Raw genomic sequence first — 25,607 nt, 5'->3', positions numbered from 1 at the left:
CTGTTGGAATTTTATTTCTTCTGATTTATTCTATTTGAGCAACACCATTAAATATAAATGTTGTACCCAGCCCTAAGATGGCCCCAATGATTCTGACCTCATAGTATTCACAATCTGCTGTAATCCCAACCTCCTGGGATTGGGCTGACCTGGTGACTCTCTTCTAATAAACAGAAAGCAAGAGTGATGGGTTGTTAGTTCCAAGACTAAGTTACAATGAGACTGTGGCTTTTGTCTTGCTTACCCTTTCTCACTCTCTCTCTCAGCTCACTTGCTCTGAGGGAAACCAGCTACCATGTTTGAGCTACTTAGGGGAGAGACCCACATGGGAAAAACTGATGTCTCCAACCAACAGCCAGCAAGGGCCTGAGACCACAGTCACATAAGTAAGCTTAGAAGGGGGCCCTCCCCCCACCCAGACTTGAGATGACTACCACCCAGGTCTAAACCTTGATCACAGCCTATGAGACACAGTGAGCCCGAGCACTGAGCTAAGCTGCGCCAAGACTTCCAACTCACAGGAACTGTAATATAATAAATGTTTCCCGTTTTGAGCTACTATATTTTGGGGTAATTTGTCATGCTGCAATAGATAACTAATAGGATGGAATTAACCCCAGATAGATTAATAATAAAATACTTGTCCTCTGCCTCTTTGTTACGTTTCCCATGACAACTCTCAATTTATAAAAAGTACTTTATAGGACATTAAAAGTGCACTGTCAGGATTTTCAAGTGCACAGCATAATTCTCTTTAGGTTGATACAATACTGTATTTGAGTAGCAAGACTCTTTCAGGGACGGACAGTTGAAATTCCGTTCTAGGATAGGCTACTATTCAGCAAGTACACTGTGCACCTGCCATGTCCCAGGCACAGGAAGATAAACAGGACAGAAGAGCCTGTTTCAAAGAATGAGAGAGAGAGAGAGAGAGAGAGAGAGAGAGAGAGCGCGCACAAGAGGGGGGAGGGTCCGAGGGAGAAGCAGGCTGCCCGCCGCGCAAGGAGCCCGATGCGGGACTCGATCCCGGGACCCCGGGATCACGACCCGAGCCAAAGGCAGTCGCCCAACCCACTGAGCCACCCAGGCGCCCCACAACTCATTGTTTGTGCGACAATGATCAAGCCATTTAATTTTCCAGTACTTTTCCCCCTCATCTACAAAATGGGCAGTAACAATAATAACAGCTGATTTATCAACTTATAAGATTGCTAGAAGGGCCACAAAGTAAAATGTGTATAAAAGCATTGTAAAATTCTGAAATAAAATAAAGCTATTATTATTGCAATGCTTATTATCAAACTATAGTATCCAGGCTGTACTACAGAAATAGCTAAGAATGATTCATAATTAATTTTCTGTTTATTGGCATGTGACATTTCTTTTCTATTAACCATTTAAATATGTCCTTAAATTTGAAATTTGCACTCCAAAGGTTGTTTTTAGTCTTTATTTTTTTCAAAATGATGCAATCTAAATTACTCCTCTTCTGAACTTAAACCTCTCATAATTTCATTTTAATTTATTTTCTCTGAGAAAATAGTTATTGTAATGGTTTAAAGAAAAACTGAACGAAAATTACAAAGAACATGAAAACTCTAATCATTTTGGTCAATTAAAAACTGTCATAAGCAAAAACGTTTCTGTCCTATAAAAAAGAATTTTCTTTGATGTTAAATTTAAACAATGTTTAGAGCTACCATTTAGAATCAATTAAATGTTCTCACTACCTCTATTGCCTTTCTTCATTAACTTCCTCTGATATACTTTGTGATATAGTAGATCAACATTTTAAAGTGAAAAACACTTTATTTTTCATATTTTCAATATGCCACTATACTTCAATTCATTATTCTAATCCAAATAGCCAGTCCATTAATAAAAATGTATAGGCAAGAATAATTGATTCCATTTTAGGGAAAGAAATCAACAATAAACTGCTTTGGACTGAGCAATCAATGGTTATTGAATTCTAGACCCCAAGCTAATATTTCCAGCTACACAGGTCCTTGAGACTTGAGCTGCCCACTTTGTTTTTAATGAACAAGGTCAAAATCATGAACTGAAAATACTATGACACTAATAGAATAGCTCAGAAAAATTTTAGCCTCGAGGCATCATCAACTGCCAAGTATCTTTCTAGTAGGCCTAAATATTAATATATACATCAAAGTTGAAGATAGATTTGTCCCTTGGAATCCACTATTCTAGTTGTCTACAGTTTGGTGTGAAATAAAATAAAATTAAACATTTATTAAGCTCCAACTATGGGCTAGCCTAAGTGGAGAGGGAATACAAAGATGAAGTATGAAGTGGATGAAGTAGATAAAATATAATTGAAAAACTGAGAGAAGCTCGAATGAGGAATGATTTTGAGCTTCCTATTTTGGACAACTTTTTCGAGGACAATGCCTTTAAAAGAGAGAAGGAAAGTGGATCAAGCCTGTTTGGAGTGGGAGATAAGGTACTGACTTCAGTTTAGGAAACGCTGAAATCTGAGATGATAGAACATCCAGAGGAGAGTCCGCAATATGGATCGAGTGCTCATTCATGAATCTAATCTACAAAGAAGAAGGAGGCAAAGGTTTCCCCGGAAGAGTTTACAGATGGAGAAGGCAAAAAGCCAGGACTGAACTCTGGGGCATTCAAGAATACAAGGGGGAGAAGTAGAAGGTGATCAAAGAAAGGCAAGAAGAACCTGGTAGAAAATGGGTCGTAGAAGCCAAGCAAGGAAAGACTCAAAAACCAAAATGACGACCAATGTTACAGAAAGATCAACAATATTAACACCATTTTAAAGACCACTAAATCATGATGTACTATATGTTGGCTAACTGAACATAATTAAAAAAACAGTAACATTTTGAAATCTTTTAAAAGACCACTAAATCTACATTCAGGAAGTCACTGGTGATCTTAACTGTATCACTTTTAGTGGAGTTTCTGGTGTAGCATCTGGAGGACCATGAGGCATTGTTCTTCAGTCTAATATTAACTGAACACCTTCTTTGTACTTTGGGATGGGAAAGTATGGGCTGTATATATAGAACTCTTTATAAAAGATACTTGGGAGGGGATGGAGGGAGCAGAGAACTCGGAAGTAGTCTACATCTTCAGTTGAGCTTGTGTTTAGGAGGGGAAGAACGGGTTCGGAGTTCAGAAGACAGGTACAATTTGGGAGTAACTGCTCAGGGAAAGGGAAAGGGAGTAACTAGAGATAAAAGCAAAGACTGATGACTAGTGTTGAAAGCCCAGCTGAGGCTGGAACTCCTCAGTTTGTAATACCACCAACCTCTACGGTTGTATGGTCTTTTTCTTCCAGGAATGTCAGTAGCCTAGGAGCAGAGTAAAGAACTCAGATGGTTTGGTGCCACTAAGGCCAAGTACTGGCAGGCCCGTGAGGCAGAAGTCCAGGACAGACCAGCACTTGAGGGGCCTGGAGATTAAGCAGGGAAGTGGACGCTTCATGAAAGAATGAGAAGTCAGCAACATTCTGACAAGTGGAAAGGACAGGTAGGAACTGAAGGCCATGGTGAGCTTAACATTCAGATTTGATGGTGAGGGAGAGGTTGGAAAATGGGATTTTATGAGATTTCTGAGATGAAAAAGATACAAAAACAGAGAAAACCTGCTAAGATTAAAAATTACCAAATGTCTTAACAGAGCAAGAGAATGGACTCTACATTTTGAAAAATGATACATATCACTATTTTTCTCTATACAACTTAAAATTTATACTTTGCTCTTAACATTACATAATTCCAGGTAGTATCAAGCTTGAGATTACATTTCAAATCAAGAGACCCCTGTCAGGTTAATAAAGTATTGCACTTTCTAATTATTTGGGAAACTTGCAACTTTAAAAAGAAAAAAATAAAAATAAAAAAACAGAGACTTTCCAAATGAAAAGAATAAATAGCTAATCATCTGAGACAATTACAAAAATCCAAGTAAGACACTTTGAAAGTGAAGTCCAAACTGGATAAATATAAATGACATAACCTGCACTAAGAGTTCCTTGATCACTGCTGGCAAGAATCAGAATAATATTCACTCTTAAAATTTATACTTTATAGTAAATAATTTCACTCTACTTGAGAAATATTTCCCATCAGCCAATTATTTTATTTGGCAAGGGGGATATGATTCATGTGTGACTTGGTAATACAGAACATAAATAAAACTAATTCCTATATCCTTTTCCAATTCTCATGAATTCAAGGATTTATTTGGAATCTCTAAGAGAACTCTTACTTTTATGACAGATTTATGCCTGTATTCACATTGTTGTTCATATAGCTTCACTGGTTTTGTGCAGTTTAACTTTTAATAATTTGAGTTTTAGGTATTACAGACACAATATGCATTCACATTCAGATGGCCAGATATTCACATTCCTCCTGCTCCACTTCTATGCTGCTGAAGGACAGTGAACAAGGCTAAATCTAGGTCCCCACACTAGACTGGATTTGTTTGCTCATCTTGGTGATAAATTTTCTTTCAATCTAAATATGCTGTGAATATACATTAGTTCCTAATTTCAAATTTAGTGGGGAAACACACATACACATGCCACAATGTTATACCAGAATGTAAAGCAAATTGTCCTGTTCAAAGTGCAATTGAGTTCAAAATAATTGAATGAAGAGGATGGAGAAGAAAATTTATTTCTTTACAAAAATGGTTAGTCATAACAGCAGTGGATTTTGCTGCTTGTTCTACCTTTGGAGACATGGAATTATATCCAAGATGACTCAGGAGTTCAACAACCTATCAGCGGGGCCGAGGTTCCCATCCTGACAGCACCCTTGAATGGCAGAATGAGGGAGGAAGGCACACAGCACTACAGTTGGGAGATATGATGCACTTATAGCTCTCAGCATATAGTATGTGGGGTTTTTTTGTTTTGTTTTGTTTTGTTTTGTTTTTATGTAGAAAAGCAATTTATTCCATTATAAGCACTTACACAGTTAGTCATGGAGAGTAACAGGCCTGCTGGTGAAAGAGGTCACACAAAATAGAGATGGTACCAAACTCGTGGTCAAAGACTAACTCCTAAAAAAAAAAAAAGCAACACTTATCCAGGATTAACTTAATTTTAAAAACAAATACAAGCTATCAATTCACTCTTCTCAACTCAACTGAACAGTCTACCTGTGGTATAACTGTCAGGTAAAAACATACATCTTTACAACTTGGTGATCCCAAGTTTTTTAAAAAACCATTTCACAGAAAGGAAAGCAATATGAAAACAGCTCAAGAAATACACTAACAAGCAAAAATATATGGGGGGAAAAAGGAACACATAGTTTTGACTTAACCGAAGAAACTGAGAGGAGACTGGTCTACATAGGAAAATGTGCATCCTGGAAAGTCAGGTGTAAAAATTTTAGAATAGGAATTTATATGACTTGAATCTCCCCCATTTCCTGAATAAAAACGACATCTTGTGGTATTTATACTTCATGGCTCAGACACCTACCTCACTTGGCTCTACTCCTTCCTTACTTTAGCCTTTACTTAAAGGAGTCTGAAAATCTTGGGGATATAGCCTAAGAAGAAAAATAACCACACATAATATTCCCCTTTTTGTGGCTACTTGAGACCTTTGTTACTAGAAAATTCCGAAAGAAAATTTAAATATAAGTCTGTGGCTTTACTGAATCAAGTCCCCCAGTTAATATTTAGAAAACACCCTCTGTTTGGGCTAATAACATTGTTGATGGTACCTACCACAGAGGGACAGCCAAACAAAGTCTGTATCTCAAAACCAGTGTTAAATCAATCTCAGAGTTGAGAGGGAAAAAAAGAGGAGTCTAAAATCACAAGAAGTGCAGACATATCTAGGACCCTTGTCCTTCTGGATCCACGCTTCCTTCAGGATCTTCATCATTATAAATGTTCTCTGCCATTTGCCCCACTTGCATGATACTGTCTTCTGATACAGAACAAATCACCCAAGGTTCATTGGGATTCCAGGAGAAATCAGATGTCTTGGCAGTGTGACCACCACGAATAAACAACAATTCTGGTGGCCCATCTTCTGCATCTTCTGCATCTTCTGGGGATCGTTCCTCTCCAATTTTACTTAGATCCCAGACTTTCAGTCTGCGATCAGTACCACTGGAAGCCAAAATCGTCTCATTGTGAGGTGACCACTGAATCTGGAATATTTCATCCTTATGTGATTCAAAGGAATGCAACTTAAGTTTCAGATTTCTCAGATCCCACAAGGCAACAGTCTTGTTGGCTGATCCTGTGGCCAGAATGAACTCACTATAAAGATTGAAAGATAGGCAGTTCACTTCAGCAGTGTGAGCATCAACTGAGTGGCTTGGTTTGGAAGTATTGTTTGAACGAGTATCCCAGGTCATAAGTTTCTGATCATCAGCAATTGACCCAAACAGAGACTCATGAAGCAGATGCCAGGAAACATCTTCTACTACCGCTGTATGTCCTGTAAAGATGGTCTTCGCATCCACCACTTTTCCTTCCTTTGGAACAGCACTGATGTCCCAGAGGCAGATGGTATGGTCGTCTGAAGCACTAAGTAAGTGCCCACTGAAATTTGGGTTCCAAGAAAGTCCATAGCCTTCCTTCTGAAGTCCACGCAGATGCAAGTCTGGGTTGCACTCTCCAGAAGTGTCTGGTTTGGGAGGATGTTCTGTATCATCAAAAAGAACATCACTGGAACGGAGTCTTTGCTGCAATGATGCAAGGGTTCTGGGGCATATAACGCACCCGGTTTATTTCTCCTTCATGGTTGATCTTGATTTCTATTTCATTTTTTCCACCAACTGAGCCAAAACCTCCAAATTCTGCTTTCTCACTGTCGTAATGTGAGGCATCAAACTGAGCATCATTGTTAGGGAGCTGCACACTGGCTATCACAAGATGGTTTTGTTCATCTGACGTGTGTGTTCCCAGGACAAGTCGATGAATGCCGAAGTCTTTCCCTTCTGGTCTGGTTACATCTGCAAGCCACTGTGCAGTTAGGCTAGGCCACTCCAGAGCATGGGTCATCACCAAATCGTAAAGAAAAGGGGTGTTCTTTTCCATATTTTGTACTCTTCGTTGATCACACGTTCTTCTACTGCATCATCAAACGCTGCTTCCTTGTCGGCCATGGCGGGCAGGCAAGACGGGGGGATCCCGGGGTCGAGCGTTGCGGGAGGGGCGGGGAGGCTACGGGCCCTCACTCTGCGCATGCGGCCTCTATTGTTTCCTGCTCCAGCATATAGTATGTGTTTAATGAATATTTGGTAATAAGATCTAACAGCTCAGATAATTGTATGACACTGGGAAATTTAATTAAGCTCATTTGGCCCCAGTTTTATGGAGAATAAGGATGATAATATCTGTCTCACAGAGTTGTGAGAATTAAACGAGCTAATGCATGTAAAGTACTCAGCACAGATCCCAGCATGCACTAAACTCAAAAGTCTGCACATTAACAAGTGTGTTGAAAAAAACAAGGTAGGTCTATACAACATTATAAAATATGAACACTTCCTTTCCACTTCTATTTTCTTTGCATTTAGATCTAAAAAAAATCTGTTGTTAGAACTGTGTTCTCTTATGCTCCTGGGGTAGCAGAAGGGAGAGGGACAGTATCAGAATTATAGATATGGCAAACTCAAGTTCTTATAGCCAAAGAGTACTGTCTGCTAAACCTCCTACTTATTTCAGATACATGCATAATGACTATAAAGTAATGAGGTAGGTTTCTGTGGGTGGCTCACGAGAATCAGTCTCCACAGATTTTCAAGCAAGAAACATCTATGGATGGCCCAGAGTGTATCTAGGCAGGTAGCCAGGCACTGTCCTAGGTGCTGGAATATGAAGATGCCTATGTGGCACCAACAGGAGAGAAAAGAGAGTAAGTGAGGCATCATCCATATGCAAAGCACCCCAGATCTAACCCTTGGGATTGGGGTAGGGGGGAAAGCTTCACATGGAAGCAATCTCTGAAGCAATGGGAAGGGTTTGAGGGAAGATAAGATTAAAAATACACCAAGTTCACAGAGTTAAATACTTATGCCAGTATTCTTAGCTGACTGTAATCCTGAGTTAGATTTCTCCCCCCTATATTTAAGCCTTGGAAAAACAATTACTGAACAAATTACAATGCTGTTAAGGATAATAATCATATGCAAAATCAGAGAGCTGGATTGGAAGATCCCAAGAGTTTTTTTGAGCTGTAAGATTCCTTTTATGCCTGATCATTTTCCAAATGGTCCTAAAACACCATTACACAAAAGCTTGGGTTTTTTTTTTTAAGATTTGATTTATTTATTTGAGAGAGAGAGAGTCAGAAAGAGCATGAGAGCAGGGTGAGGGGCAGAGGGAGAAGCAGACACCCCACTGATCAGGGAGTCCGATGCGGGGCTCAATGCAGGGCTCTACCCTGGGACTCCCAGGATCATGACCTGAGTCAAAGGCAGACGCTTAACCAGTTGAGCCACCCAGGCGCCCCTGGGATTTTTAAAAACGAAAGAGGTACTTGTCCCTATAAATCATGAAAATTTGGTACTGATAGATAAGACTAGCCATAAACAACAGTTCTCAGGTGCTGGGAATTCCCCAACTCTACGTCAATAATGAAAGGCCACTGTAAATCCATAAAGTGGACATTTACAACCAACTGCTGAACACCTGTATTTGTCACCCAAAATTTTGACAGCTTCTCCCTTAAAAAGTGATGATTCCAGGCAGGATGACATGTACTGAGCAAAGTATTTTCAAAGTATAAGTTTGTGTTTGTGCCTTCAAAGTACTTGCAGGAATGAATTTTTCCATGTGCTGATCACAGTTTACAAACACAAGTGTTAACCCAACTGTAATTGTTCATAAAATTCTCCACTGCAGCTATTTTGTTCACCTACATCCCATTTTTAGGATCAGCAAGATGGCCACTGTTGGCTTCACATTCTATACTGGTTACATTTGACATGTGCCTACTTTTATTTCAAAAATGGGGCTTCACAAATCAAATGTTATTTTCCGCACCTGCAAATTCATGAATCACATACCAACACCAGCAGAAGAGCAACATGAAAACTAAGACCATTTCAGCAGTACTCAGAAGCACCTGTTTTCACAAAACGCAAACCACTGCACTGAAATTAGGCATACATTTTAAAAGTTTATTAGTTAGATGCATCTCCTAAAAAGGAATTCAGACATTCATCAGAAAGCAGTAAGATTTTTAATCTCACACTGAATTTATTTCTAAATATAAAAAAATAATACTCTGAATCATATTTAACAAACAGTAACTGATCTAGAAAATAGCTTGACATCCCAACAACAAATGTAAAATTTCCCTGGTTATCTATTGCTAGTAAAATAATAAACAACAGAAATGTAAGAGGTCCAATTATCCATAAAGCACAGAGAACGGTGATGCTGGGGACTGTAACCTGAAAGACCATGTACAACTTTGTTCACTCTCCGGAAAAGAATTTCTTTGACATATAATACTTCCCCCAAAATACACAAGCCATTGACAGTCTCTATAATGTAGTGATTTTCAAAGTATATTTTTGTCCTACAGAAAATGAACAAAAAGCCACAGAACAATCATACATTTTAGTATCCTCTGATTACATGGCAAGCACATTTTTAGCTTAAAAGCTATGCTCAATGACTATTTAGAATCCAAGTGTAAAGAAGACCATGACACATTTTACTAATCTACAGATAAAATAAACCATTTTCTCATTCCTCCAAAATACCACTGCCATTCAAGCAACCCATGGCAGTATTTGACTAAGAGACCTATATATGAATGGCAACTGCATCTCTACCTTTTTCAGCAAAATAAAAGCTTTCTCCAATAACTATGCCTCTTTTGGCCACAGCCACATTTTACCTGTTAGTCAAATATTGCAAAGACTTTGATGGTCAGGTCTGGCTCGGAACCTACATTTTCCTAAAAAGAAATGCATTTGGAATTCCAAATAACTGCTTTTGCAAACGAACTTTCAGGGAACAGCCCATTCAGAAGATGTCAATACACGTATTATGTTAAAAAGAGTAAGTACATTTCTAACTCCAGAGGTTTTTATGCCCTAGCCTTCTATCTGGATCGCCACACAGTCGCTCTGTCTTTTCAGTCAAGGTCAGCTCAAACATCTCGTTTTCAACGAGGGATCACTTTAGCTAAAACACTCACCCCTCTCACCACCGTCCATACTTTCTTCTGTAAATTTGATTTGATTTTCTTCATTGCACTTAGCACTATTTTTTATTTTCTATTTCCCTGTTAGATTCCTGGTTACAATAGGGCAAAGATCATCTTTGTCTTCTGTACCACTCTATCTCCAGCATCTAAAATGATGCCTGACATGTGATGGGTATCATCAAGTATTTGCTGAATGAATAAAAACTGTGAAATGCTTACTCTAATCTCCCTAAACTTGACAGGGTACAAAAGTAAAGAAGAAAACTTGAGCATTATATTGTATCCTATATTTTAAATATTACTAATTATGAATAATTTACTTAGCTATAACCCTCATAATATTTTGGAGTTGGTTCAGTTTCTAGAACAGAGATCTTTAAAGGTTTAGAATATTAACTGAAATTCAACTCAATTTCTACATATCTATAGGCCTAATTGCTAATATTTAATTTAAATCCACACATTCAAAAAACTCAGTTCTATGGTTCAATGTTTCAGAAAAGTTTTTTGGCTCTAAACTTACATAATAGTTGAGATACTAGGGTAGAACTCTAATACTTCAAATAAAAAAAGCATATAATCAATTCTATTATATATTCTAAAATACCACTGGGAATATTTCCCTCTGGCATCACGGTGAATCATTCTGTATTCCACTTTTTATCTTTTTTTTTTTTTTTTTTTCTGAGTTGGTACTTAAATACTTCTTGACTGAGCTAATGCATAGACTTCTCGTAGTGGAGAAAAAACCTCTGATTGCCCATTTGGGAGCTGTTAAACAACAACAAAACTCTACACATACTCATTTTGAGCACCTATCCTTCTATATTAAAAAAAAATTAATGATGTTTAAAGGTAAGATTGAGGAGTTATGCAACCATCACCAGTCTACTTTTCAGAACATTTTCATCATCCCATAAAGAAACCTTGTGCCTATTTGCATCAATACATGATCTGTAGAGTCTAGCTTTTTTCATTTAGTGTATTTTTGAGGTTCTTCCATATTGTGGCATATCCTAGTCTCTTATTTTTCTAAACTCATTTTGAAGTAGTGTTATCTGAATGTACACTAATAAAAACCCACCTTTTGAATCCTAATACTTATTTTGAGTTTCATTTCCCTTTGCATGATCACCTTTCATTTAATCTTTTATATCGTCATTATGAGAAATTAATCAAATGCGCAATCCATCCAGTACTCATTACAAATTCCCTAAGGTATCCTCTATCTGTTGAAACTCTCTTAAATCATCAGAACTGTATGTTTAATCAGTTTTCCTGGTTTGGCCCCAAGAATAGTCAGCATAAAGCTGAGTCAAAAGACCCCTCTTTCCTAGTCCCCTGATTCACCCATCAAATCTACATAAACATCTTCCAAGTCTCTTGAGCTCTATCCCCTCTCCATACCCCCAACTTCCACATTTCAAGCTACCTCCTACGAATTCTCCTTGGATGTCTTCTTGGCAACTCAAACTCAGTATGTCGAATATATTCCTTCTGTTCATACCTGTGTTTTCCCACAGCTGCTCTATCTGCCCTTTTATTTATGTCTCTCCCTCTACTCCCTTTTATACACTAATACCACACTAATCTTCCTAAAGTACAGCTCTTTCCTGTTTTTACCTCCACCAAAAAACATACAATATTGCCCCAGTGCCTACACAATGAATTTAAGCTTCTTAGCCTGCCATTCATAACTATCCAACATGCTTTATTTAATATCTTTAGGAATACGGTTTTCTTCCACTAATATTTACTAAGTGCTCACTATGTGTCAAGCACTAAGTGCTGTATTATGTCATTTAATTCACAATAACCCTAAGAGGTGGGTAGTTATTGACTCAATTTCACAGATGAGGAAACTCAGGCACAGACAGATTTACTTGTCAAGGTCACGTATCTATTAAGAGAGAGAGCCAGGATTCCAACTTAGGTATTCTCATCCAGGTCCCACATCCTTAACCAGCAGGATACAGCTGTCTCTATAGAAACAGAGATCCCCTTAGAGTAAAGAAAAGGTGTTATTTTGGATCTCACAAATAACTATGTAAGTGCTGTGTGTGTGCATGTGCACACGTGTTTACACATACACACGCATGCATGCACACACCTGTAACTTTTGCGGGGGGGGGGGGTCTTGCTGTACTGTACTTGATATTCTAGAGCACTTTGTTTCAGGGCATATGCTGATAAGGAAGAACTGTCCTGCATATATCCAAATCCTTTTATGCAGCTGTCGATACTGGTGGAAGAAGTCTGGTGAGATGTGGATGGGGAAGTTGTGTGAATCTCTAAAACAAGATCAAATTCTGAACTAAAAGCGAGGGCAGAAAGTGTCAAATACACAGTGGTTATACTGCTAAGAAATCTGCTCACATTTGCCCACAGGCTCTTTCCTTCCTCCACCTGCCTGGGCTGTGCCCTGCATGAGAGATACAGTTCTACTGACTACACCGGCCATTGATTCCTCTGTCCAGGGTCTTTAGCACTAGGCACTGGTGTGTCATGCCCTCATTTTACAAATAAGAAACTGAAGAAGCACAGAGTTCCAAATGATTCATCTAAAGCCACACAGCTCCTCAGTCCCATTAAGAAAATTACATTGTTGGAGGGTAGGAACTTTAATTAAAAAATCTAGTTTCCATCTCTGGCACTTATTTCTATCAAATAAAAATAACCAAAGAACCATATTTTCCAAATTAAAAAACTAGAAACTAGCCCATCTGAGTTTCAGTCCTGGTTCTGGTCCTTTGTAGCTACGTAAACTTTGATTTGGGCAGGCTTAGAGACCTCAGGGACCGGGATTAGTAACCACAGAACTCTGAGGCGTCTCTTGATCTTTCCAACCCCATCTCCTTTGCATGTTAACTTGATTCTCTCCTCTTCCTGACTGTTTTTTTATTATGTAGTAGAGGGCACTCACTGTCTTGAATTTTGCAAACTCCCAAAGGAGTACCGATTGGCCCAGTTGGTTTATATGTCCATTGTCACAGCAATCACCACAGCCAAGGAAATGGTACAATATGTCAGTTTTGATCAATCAGTAATGACTGAATTAGAATAGTGGTATATTAAATATGAGAATTGTTCTTCCCAAGGAAAAAGAAGAGCTTCAGGGCATACAAATAATGTCCACAACATTATGAAAACAGAAAACACTAAAATGTGTTTTTCATTAAATGAATGGCAGGTTTGGTGACATTTTAGAAACAAAAAGAAAAAAAAAGTAAAGAAAACTTATCACATGGATGTGGGCCCAACACAGAACTCTTCTGGTTTGTATAGTTAAAACAAAAATAGCATTGAAGGAATTACTCACCTCCACATACCATATGTTACATAGATAAAAAACTAATATGAATAGAGAGGAGGCATGAAATCTTATTGCACGTCAAATCTAATACAATCTATATTTATTTGGGTCAAGATAAAACTTTAACCATAGACTGCATTTGTTGGAACATGCAAACAACTTAACATATAATTCAGAATTTGTTTAAAAGAGACATAGGTTTATTTAGTGACTTGCCTTTTTTGGAAGTGAATGTGTTCATGCCAGAGCGATTTAAACAAAAGCTGGATATCCACACAGTAGGGATGCTGAGAAACGACTTCCTTTATTGAATAGTAGGGTTGGCTTCCCTAACTGGACTCCAAGATTCCTCTAATATTTCCTTTTTTTTTTTTTTAAGATTTTATTTATTTATTTGACAGAGGGAGAACAAGCAGGGGGCGCGGCAGGCAGGGGGAGAAGCAGGCTCCTCCCTGAGCAGGGAGCCCGATGCGGAGCTCGATCCCAGGACCCTGGGATCATGACCTGAGCCGAAGGCAGATGCTTAACCTACTGAGCCACCCAAGTGCCCCTCCTCTAATATTTTCTGATAGAGTTATGCCAGTTTAAGTCTCCCAAAGGGATAATAAGTGACAGAAGTGACCGGATTTGCAAACCACAGAGCAAATGGGAGGTGATAACAGTATATACTTTGCTTTGGTTTTTGAATCCCTGATAATCACTGCCATTAACATCATCTACAAATTCACTATCATGTTAATTTGACTTGCAATACTGTATTAGGAGTTAGTTCTTTTTCAGGAGTTTCTAAGATAAGGTGACCCATTGCTCAAAAGAATAAATCTACCTATGCGGGGAAATTAACACTTCTAATTCATATGCAGATGGATCCCAGCCCTTAAATATCAGGGGAAGAGTCATCAGAAAACTAAAGATGAGTGTGGAATAATGGACGAAGGACTAGAGCCTATTAGGAGGTCCGCCTCCTCGTCCGCCTTCTGAAGGCTCACTGGGGCTTGCATACCCCTGAAACATGTAAGCAACCTAGTTTGTTCATCTAAAAAAACACTCGAGGTGGACGAAGTGCATTCTAAAGTCCCTTTCAACTGTATTTATTCCTTTAAATTATTCTATGTGGGAAACAATACAGCTTGAGATAATAAAGTTCATGACCCAGAATACCCCAGACAAATGGAACATGGTAGCCAATCAATTTTCAACAAAACAACTATACTAGGGATGGAAAGCAATTCTTAGAAAAGAAAAATAAGCAGCAGAGTCATAAAACAAGCAAGTTTGCCCTGTTTCCATATAATCCATGGTTCTTCCAATTCCCTGGGGATTTCTTGAGTCAAACTAAGTACAGCTAAGGTTTGAATCATCCAGTATCTCACATCCAAGACCTGTCAGTTTGACAATCACTGTTTTTAACATAGAAATAAATGGCTTTTATGCTTGTAAACCTTGGAAAAGTAAAGATAACCTATGAAATGTGCTGCATTCTCTCCTTTCCTTCCCCCAGCTCCTCTCTCCTCCCTTCCTCCAGATCCCCTGGCTGAGGAAGGCAACTTTTCCTTAGATTATGTGTTCAGTTTTTATACACATTACAGCAGGGATCAGCTATCTTTCTAAAGTAATTGTAAAAGTTCTTTATCCTTTTGGCACACTTACCAAAAAACAAAAAACAGAATCCTAATTACATGTCAATTCCAGGAAGTAGAGAGGATGTGGTTACTGAACTTACCAAACAAACAAACAAACAAACTAATCAAAGGAAGTAGTGAGAAAAAATTACTTGTACTAATTATCCCACAGCAATTCCTAAAAATTCTCACACTACAAACACACACTACCAATGTTGTTTTATACCCAAGAAGAACAATGCAGGGCATTTTTCAATGAAATAAAAAAAAAGGAAGCACCCCTCTTAAAATACAGTTTGTACATCTAGGCATTTGAAAGCCTGAATTCCCTAACTAGGGATTTTAGATGCACATATTGCTTAATAAAGTAACTTAGCTAACAATGTTTTTATACACCCACATCACAATTTTTGCTCAGTATCTATTAGAATAGGCCAAATAAAATGAAATGAAATGAAATAAAAGAAAATAAAATTTGTAAATACAAATGACCTTTTCTCAAAAGGTCTAAACCAGATTCTTGTTCCCCCCCTTTCTCGAGCTTCTCTGAAGTGAAATCAGTAGGAAAGGTGAGTAAACCACTAATGATTGCCCTGAGCAGCTTCCCCACATAGCTTTTCTCCTGCCTCTGTGAGTCAGGATGAAAACCTTGGTTACCATGGAGGAGCTCCTTGCCTAATTGAATGCCATTACCCATGTGCAAAAGGTGCTCGGGCCAGAAGGGAAAGTGACTCACATACCTTTCATATGCATAAGAGAGTAATTCAGTAACCCTCCCCTTCCCTGCATGGTTCATGGCAGGTCAGGATTTCTATCGTGGATATGAACAGGGCTAAGAGCATGCTTATAGAATGTACATTATCTGTTTTATAATTTGAATATTATTTAGTGTGGTTAAATAAAAATATATATTATGATAGGGCCGAAGGGTTTATTTTTTGTGTGACAGATTAATCAAAATATGATATGCCAGAGTGTTTATTTTATTTTATTTTTTATGCCAGAGTGTTTAAAAGGGCATTGCTATGACAGTATTTAGTGAAAAACAAAAGCACCAAACACAATAAAATTGAAATTCAGGATCCTTTTCTAGCTTTTTATTACATTCAGGTTTATGAATCAGTTTGGGGATCAATGCAAGTTTTTCTTAAGGAAAAAATACCAAATGAGTCATCTGTGTGAGATTTTCAAAGCAAATGGTGCTTCCTGGCAGATAAGATACAATAAAAGATGAACTCTAAGATTTGCCAAATATGTTCAGAATTTCATAAGTATAAACATTCTCCAAAACTATTAATATTCAATGATAGATTACTGTCTCAAAGGAATAGGAATCTCCCTACTGACAATTCCTGCCAGAAAAACAATTCCTTCCGGACACCTGGGTGAATTTTTTTCATTGAAATCCCAGTTAAAATCCTTCAGCCAATACCTTTATGTAACTTGTTTCAGAACTAAAACAAAGGTTAAAATCATATAGCTCTCGAACTTGAAAAATCTTAAGAAATAAAGCCACCTCTTATCATATTTTAGGAAACAAAAACCACGAAAGTTTGGTGATTTGCCCAAAACATCTGTCTAGATTATTTAAACTCTAACTCTAGAATTCTGAAAAGAAAGATGAGTAATGAAAGCAGAATTTAAAAAATCAAATATAGTCATCCCATGCACAGTGATATACATCAAGTCCATATAAAATCAGGGAAGATATAAAATCAGTCTATCATCATTGCCATCATTGCTAAAACTCAGTTTTGATAGAGTTACAGAAAAATCATCCATTTTTAGAATAACTTCTCTTCTGTAGCATCAGACCCTATTGACATTTTAATTCAGGCTTTGACATTTCATGAGATTATAAACTGTGTTATATTCAAGATGAAGGAAAGGATGGAGAGATTCTAATCAGGATGCACAAAGACATTATTTAGGATAAAGTTAGATATCAGTGAGCACTTGAGAATGTACTAAAGGAAAAGCAGACTTACTGGGGAGTTTTCTGGGAAGGTTTTCCTAGCTCAATGTTCCACTATTATATGTCTAGAGTCCTGATGTTAATCTGAGCCACTAGATAAACTGACAAGGCAGAGAGTTAAGTTTATTTCAAGAAATAAAAGAAAAGAAAAGAAAACTACAGGGAGAAAAATAAGAATGACACTTCTGGTTTATCAATAGCACCATTAACTAAGATGTGAACGTCCTCAGTAAATTCCATCAAGTTTGAGCCTTAATGTAAATAGTTTTTCTAAGCCATCTAAGCCATCTACATAGGGCATGCACTTCCAAATTATGCCAAAGACTAATTAAAATAGATATGCTGTAGATGTAATTGAATTTAACCATATTACCCATTTAAGAGGATTAGTTTTAAGGATCTTACCCTTTAATACATTTCTACAGCTGTAAAATATAAGTGGATGTCTTCCCTACCCAATGCAAATAGACCCCTGAACCTGAAGCCAAAAGAGGCACCGAGAGGTCATTATATTGTATGACATGTCTTCTTTAAAAGCCCTGGCTCTTTGACATTTGATGAAATGTCAAATCCCAAGTGTCTGGGTCCATTGAGACACATGCTGTTTATTATGTAGCAGTTGGAAGTTGGGGACCTCAACATGCATCTAACTCCACAAAGTTAAATATTACATAACGGGTGTTTTCAGATAAAGCACAGGGGAAAACATGCTGGTTATGTATCTAAAGCAAATGACTTTTAACAATAAAAAAATTAAAAAATAAATAAATAAAGCAAATGACTTTTGATGTTTAGCATCTTATCCTTAGCATGACCTTCACCAATCAGAGCAGTTAAGACATGATTCTCTATAAGTTACTGCACTTGACGTATAAAGACTAATGCCTTAGTCTAATATATCATTCTCCTTAACTCTAATTTGAGGGTATTTCTTAGATACCTTCATAAATACTTCTCCTTACAGGCATATTTTGTAAGCTTATATTTATTTTGTTTTAAAATTTGTACCAAAACTAGGAGGATGCAGGCATTTGAGAGAGATTACTTGATTCTATTTGCACAAGCACATCCCAGTACAAACGCGAGAAGGTGTGAATTTGACTCAACATATATTGGTTGTGAGAAATTTGTACAATCGACACCGATGTAATTAAAAGTTCCTAAGCTTTTCTTTTTTTAATCTCCAAGTTTTCAGAATTATGCATGCAAGCAGATAGTATATTTTGATCTAACACGAATATTAGCTAAATTTTTAAGTATATTATGGAAACTAAGTTTAGGAAACATATACTGTCACTGCATTAGAACAGTTATTAATGTAGGAGCATTATAAAAGAGAAACATCTCTAAAACTCAGAGATTACTGTGTAAAAGCAACATAGCCACATCATTCAAGCAAATGTCAAAGAATTATATCTTTTCATTATTATGTTACTGCCACCACATGACTTTTCAACCCTCAACTTTCAACAACCACAACAGAATTTCTGGCATTAAAGCTAATTCTCATGGATTTCAATATCACAGAAATAGAATCTAAATTATTTATTAGTCAACACTCAGAGATTGTAAATGGGATATATTCACGATTAGACATCAAAAGGCCAGAAAGAATTAGAATTGAAATACAAGTTTATAAAAATCCTTATTCAAGAAGATAAAAAAAATAACTTTTAATTTTGTAAATGTAGCGTATATGTAACTGTCAGTTTCCCACATTTAGGGCACTTCCATAAACCCAGTGATCTCTGCATGTAGCTGCTTTCTCTCTGTACCCTTAGGCATTTCTGGGCATTATGAATCTATTGGGACGAGTCTAAATCTCACCAGGAATTTAAAACACTGATAAGTACAAGAATGATTCTAGTTCTCTGCTGTTTATCAGCTAATTTACAAATGTCTTAATATGGATATATTGTTTTATTCTACAGGTATCACTGATTCCACCTGATGGCAAATAAGTATTCCCTTAATTTAATAGTAAAATGATGAACATGCCTCAGAGAAAATCATCTGAACCTCCTTCTACAAACAACACCTCAGATTAATCACAGATAACTGTCTAGAAGTCTGTCCCAGGAACATTAATCATCAGCATCAACTTGAATATGAACAACTATTTGTTCCAAAAAAGCTAGTCCTCTCTATTCAGAATGAAAAACAAAACAAAACTCTGTTATTTAAAAACAACTACAACAGAACATATTCTAACCACCACATTGTCTTGCAAGATACTTTTCTGAATGGTTCATTAAAATGATAACACAAGCAATTAATTGCATTTAAAATACTAACCAGGCATAGAACTGGACCGGTTATACTGTCTAGATGCTATCTGATAGCTGTTCTTGCAACAAATCAAGCAAAATGTAGCACTTCAGTACTTCCAGACTGCTCACAGAGAACACCATCTGGGAAACCTTTTGCATTTAAGATTAAAGCCCCATACAAGGTTTATTGTTAGCCCAGCACGCGAGAAGGAATAGGAGGGTGGAGGGAAGTGCTTACTTCGAAAATGCTCGGAAGCGTAATAATAGACATCCTCATAGCCCTCGTGGTAATCCTCTTCTGGCCGGTACTTTTTCCCCTTTCTTCTCCTAGATCTTCTTATCTGCTTGACAAAACCCAGGAAGCGGTCCATCTCTCACTCCACCGTGCGCCTGGTTCAGCCAGCCCCAGAGCGGAGCAACAACCCAGCGGCTTGGGAAGCTGGTGGAGCATGAAGGCTCCACACCAGACCTGGGGCTGGGGACGCACTACCCTTCCATCTGTCTCTGTGCTACCATCAACACCCAGACTTTAGCCATGGGAGGGGAAAAAAGAGCAGCGATATGGGCTTACCCTAATAAGATTTCTTACTTTGCTCAAGAAACGGTCAGATGTGCAATTTAAAAAAAAAAAAAAATCTAAATAAAGGAAAAGAGAGAGAAAGTGAAATAATGAAGAACTAGGAGAAAAAAATAAACAGTAAAGCTTTGGACTTCAAACGGCTTCAAAACGAAACAACAAAGTTCAACAAGAGATTCAGTGGAAGCGAGAGGAGTCCCGGCACTAGAATTTCACTATCCACATCTCCCTCGTCAGGGGCGGGGGTGTAGGAGATGAGAGGGGCGGGGAAACACGTTAGTCAATGGACTGAACCAAAGCGGGAGACTGAACCGGCTTTTTCTTACCTGCTAATCCCACCCCCTAATCCTAGCACCCTTTATCGCAAAAGCACAAGCTTGGGAAACTTCTCAGCAAGCTCTTGTTTTTGTACTGAGCAGATTCATTAACCCTTTGTGCTCCCGTGCATATCATATTAATGAGCCCTAAAGTGGTTTCATCCATATGCACTGCCTCTTGCTGACAAAAGTGTGCTCTATGTGTTAATTGGAGCAGCAGGGAGAAGGCTCAGCAGCTGCTTTCAAATGACACATTTACCCACTGGGCATTAATGTATTCCAATCACTGTTTGATCTAAATATTAAAATGCACTTCACAGAGAGGCTTCTCATAGGCTTAGTAAATGCATACCATAATCAGCAAATAAAAGAAATGGCATGGTTTTTGGGAAAAGAAATACAAATAATCCCACTCTGCTTACACCGAACTCAAATATAAATCTGAGTTGTTACACTTTAAAAAAAAAAAAAAAACAGATGGGCTAAATAGCAAATAAAATTTAGTTCTTCTTGGTGAAGATGGAGAGAGGGGGGAAAAGTATTAAAAAATGCTCACACCCTGTTCATTCTTTGTCTCTAAAATCACAACCCTTTTTTTTTTTTTTTTTTTTTTTGAGTACAACAATCAGAAACATTTCAGACTAGACGAAAGAGGTACTCTAAAGTCTGGACAGGTCAGCGTTAATCATGGATAATCTTTTTCTCCCTAGGTTCTTTCTTCGGGTCTTTAAATGAATGTGATTTTTTTAACACCAGGAAAAATTCAATTTGTTTATAATATAATTAATAAACATGTCAGCATATCATCTATGAAACTAATAATATTCTTCAGCTCCACATTCCCAGAAATGTAATTTTTTAAAAAGCTCTTTACTGTATAAATGTTGTTTAATATCTATGTAATATCAGTTTTTAGGACCATCCTAGAGGAAAGCAATTGTACTCTGCATTATCTGTTGCTAGATTCACAGGAATTTGTCTCTCCTCTAGATTTAGACAGTTCTCTATTTGCAGATATTAACTGCTAATAATGGAGTGGGGAAACACTTACTCACAGAGGTAAATATTCATCAACCAAGAACATTTCAAGTCTAAAATGTGTAAAGTGAGATTCAATGGTTATATAAATTTCCCCTATTCTCGAGATTTTCCATTTTTTATGCTTTATGAGTGAGTTTGTGAAGAGAAACACAAACTTAATGATGCTGACAAAAAGATACTATAAAATGTTTTATGAACATCTTTAAACAAAAAATCACTTGTCCTTAGGTTCCAAATCCTTTCTTTCTTATTCTGACTCCCTCAACCAAAATAAACGAACAGTTAAAAAACGGTGAACTAGAAACTTGAAGATCTGGAGTCTAGACCTTGAATAGGTCACTAAATAAATGATAATAATAATTCATCATCTGTTGGGGTGCCTGGGTGGCTCAGTCGGTTAAGCGACCAACGCTTGATTTTGGCACAAGTCACATGGGTCCTGAGATGGAGCCCTACATGGGGCTTCGAGCTCAGTGCGGGGTTTCCTTGAGATTCTCTCCATCGCCCTCTACCCCTCCCCCACCCGCACATGCATGCATGTTCTCTCTTTCAACAAATAAATTTAAAAAAATACATTATCTGTTCATTTAAACTCCGTAACAACACTCATAAGGAGGTGATAACTCCATGAGTGGGGAAAGGTTCAAAGATGTTTTAGTGGTTTGTCCAAGGTCACAAAAGTAACACTGCCAAGGACTACCTAGTACCATGCATCTTTTCATACAGACTCAGAGATTATCTTGTCTAAGAATTATTTCCATTTAGTGATTCATTGTTTTCTATGCAAGTTTGCTCTTGAAAATAGTTGTTGACTTTCATTTTTAATTGGGATAAACATAAAATCTGGTTTATATGTTACTAATCTGTCAAGTACACTTGTCCTCTAGAGATTATTCAGGCAACAAATTTTACCCAACTACTCCTGAATTATTGTAACTCCTAAATTGGTGAAGACCATATTATTTAAGTTTTGTAGTTGTAAGTTCCTAGTTGAATCTAAAAGAACTGATGTTATAGGACAGATGATGTTTTAATAGAGAGAAAATCCTTTTTGCATAAACCAACTTCGAACATTCCACTACAGTTTACTGATTATTAATTTTAATATTTAAAGAGACAGATTTTCTCAAGCAGTGGTAAGCAACCATTTTTGAACAAGAACCAATACAAAGTAAAATTACCTACACACCAATCAGAAATTCTGCTTTACCTTTCTATTATTTTCATAGGTTTCAAATGAATTTATTTGGAAGGTTAACATTTTGGTATCTGATTATAACAAAATGTTTATAGAAGATGAGGTTTATCGAAGACGAGGTTTGGTGGTGTTTGGGAAGAGTTTATAATTCAGCCGTATACTGGAGGGGTATGGAAGAAGGAACAGCCCTATTAAAACAATCATAGATGCTTGAGAGGCAGGAATAGGGAATCTGCTATTTAAAGGAGGTATACTTGGGTCACAAAGAATGAAAGAACGTGGCAGTGTACCATGTGAAGGTCAGGGAGCATGTGTGTTATGTATACCAAAATAAAAGACAGAGGACAAGACACATGCCTCCCTGTCTGAGGGGTAGTGCAGGTGGACAGGATCCTTTCATCCATCTTCCTGGGTCCAACCTCTGAATTTTTCCCGTCTTCTATCCGAACTCTTCCATGGTTAGCAATGGAGGACCAACCGTAATTCTATAAGGACTTGGTATGACACAGTAAGCTAATACCCTACCACAATGGACAAATTAGTGGAGTGAAGTTCAAGTCCATTCAGTTAGGTGTACTACTGTTTCTGTAGAGAATTACCCATTTGCCAATAGCACAACACTGGTAAGTGGTGCTATTCACCAGTTGCTGCACTCTGCAGTTTAAACACATGGAATAGTTTAGAAGTTGCAAATGGCAGTTCACAGAAGAAGTACCTCCCACAAATGGGTTTTGTTTGGCTCACATAGGTGTGTTTTTTGTTGTTGTTTTTAAACGGGGTCAATATCTAAAAGTCAGGAATTTCACAAATAAATGCGACTTTTTTTTCCTTGAAAACTCAAAAGATCTGGCAACTGTGGACCCAATTCCAACATGGCAACTACTGATTAGAGCTGAGTGGTGGCTGCCACCCATAAGTAAACAGGTGCTTTCCACTTAGCCACAGTCTCCTCCCCTGGGCCCAATTCTCTCATTCAGTAACCACCTGGTCCCTGGAGGCATTTACGCTCCTGAACTTGTTTGAGGTATTATCCTGACTAGCCAGTTCCAAAACACCAATTTCTTTAAATTACAGCTCCCCTTCATTTTCATGTAAAGAAAGCAGATTATTATCACAAATTGGTTGTAATTGAGCTAAATGTTCACTAAACTATAAAATTAAAATTCTTAGAAAAAAATTGTTCACAAGAGAAAATAAAGCAGATTGAATTATTCAACAAAATGTGCTTCAGCCAACGATAGCAAATATGTCAGGGAAAAAAAAATAAGAATTAGCTTCCCCCCCCCCACCCCCGGCAAGTAGGCAATTGCCTGAACAGCAGTTACATGGCTTCCATACTCTTCTTTTTTTTTTAAATTTTTTTATTGTTATGTTAATCACCATATATTACATCATTAGTTTTTGATGGGCTTCCATACTCTTCTGAATTAGATTCTCCAACCCTTTTTAGGAAAAGAGAAATAGACCAACAACTGAGATTAAATCTTCCAATTTACAACCTTCCCTAGATCACTGATTAAGTAGTACCCTTCCGTGTTTATTTAGATTGAGTATTGGTTATAGTATTTTCTGAGTTGCACTTTGGAAAATCGGGTCTCAAAGAAATCTTAGACATTAAATCAATCTGGCCTTTTTAGATGCCATGGTGTTCGCAGATGATGCCAAGAACTATGGCCAATTCCCTTGTGATCTTAGAGAAGACACTCCAACATACTGAGGATGGCAGAGGAGGAAGGGAAAACACTCTGGTTCCTAGAAATGGCCCCTGGTATTCTTAATCAGACTCTATCAGACCCAACACTATTATGTTATAGCAAATGATTTATAATATCCCCCTTTACTAGTCTAAATGAAATTCATATATCATGTGATGGATGCATACATAATTTAAACATAAAATAACATCATCATACGTAAATATATGTTTAATAATACGTATTTAAATTAGTATATCTGAGGATAAAATCGCACCAGAAGATGTAGTTAGTTCCTTGTACCTACTTCTTTTTTTATTTTCTTTTAACTGAGGTATAGTTGACACACAATGTTACATTAGTTTCAGGTGTACAACATAGTGATTTCACAAGTTTATAGGTTATGCTATGCTCACCACAAGTGTAGCTCCCATCTATTGCCATACAAAGTTGTTACATATTATTAACTATATTCCCTGTGCTCCACATTATATCCCTGTGTCTTATTTATTTATTTCATAACTGCAAGTTTGTACCTCTTAATCTCCTTTACCTATTTCATCCTTCCCCCCCCCCAGCCCCCCTCTCCTCTGCCCACTGGCAGCCATCAGTTTGTTCTCTGTATTTATGGGTCTGTTTCTGCTTTTTATTTGTTTGTTTATTCATTTGTTTTGTTTTTTAGATTTCACATATAAATGAAATAATTTGGTATTTGTTTTTCTCTGTCTGACTTTTTCACTTACCATAATACCCTCTAAATCCATTCATGTTGTTACAAATGTCAAGATCTCATCCTTTCTGAGTGATATATGAAATTGTTGAATCACTATATTGCATACCTGAAGCTAATATAACTCGATATGTTAACAACACTGGAATTAAAACAAAATTTAAAAAAAAAACTCATCCTTTTTTTATGGCTGAGTAACATTCCTCTGTGTGTGTGTGTGTGTGTGTGTGTGTGTGTGTGTGTGTGTGTCTGTGCTGTGTACCTTGCCACTTCTTCTCTATCCATTTACCTATTGATGGACACTTGAGTTGCTTCCATATCTTGGCTATTGTAAATAATGCTGCAATTAACATAGGGGTATACAAATCCTTTGGAATTAGTGTTTTTGCTTTCTTTGGGTAAATACCCAGTAGTGGAAATATTGGATCATATGGTAATTCTATTTTTAATTTTATGAGGAACCTCTACACCATTTCCCGGGTAGCTGCACCAACTTACATTCCCAACAAACAGTGCACAAGGGTTCCTTTTTCTCCACATCCTTGCCATTACTTGCTATTTCTTCTCTTTTTATTCTAGCCATTCTGACAGCTATAAGGTTACTGGGGTCTTGATCTGTATTTCCCTGATGAGGAGTGATGTTGAGCATTTATCACGTGTCTGTGGACTATCTGTATGCCTTCT

The 25,607-nt window shown here is 37.4% G+C and overlaps 1 protein-coding gene and 1 pseudogene across 4 annotated transcripts in view; both read right to left on the bottom strand.

Moving 5' to 3' along the window:
• The window catches only part of GRIP1 (glutamate receptor interacting protein 1), a 661,959-nt gene that overhangs the window by 377,321 nt on the left and 259,031 nt on the right, over positions 1–25,607 (bottom strand). The gene's annotated exons all lie outside the window — the stretch shown is intronic.
• On the bottom strand, positions 5,755–7,222 carry LOC112832520 (histone-binding protein RBBP4 pseudogene; annotated as a pseudogene).

The sequence above is a fragment of the Callorhinus ursinus genome, unplaced genomic scaffold, assembly GCF_003265705.2.
Source record: "Callorhinus ursinus isolate GAN/ISIS: 27379988/994484 unplaced genomic scaffold, GSC_fseal_2.0 scaffold14, whole genome shotgun sequence".
Lineage (NCBI taxonomy): Eukaryota > Metazoa > Chordata > Mammalia > Carnivora > Otariidae > Callorhinus > Callorhinus ursinus.
The sequence above is the reverse complement of the archived record's forward strand: the minus strand, read 5'-3'. Positions and strand labels throughout refer to the sequence as shown.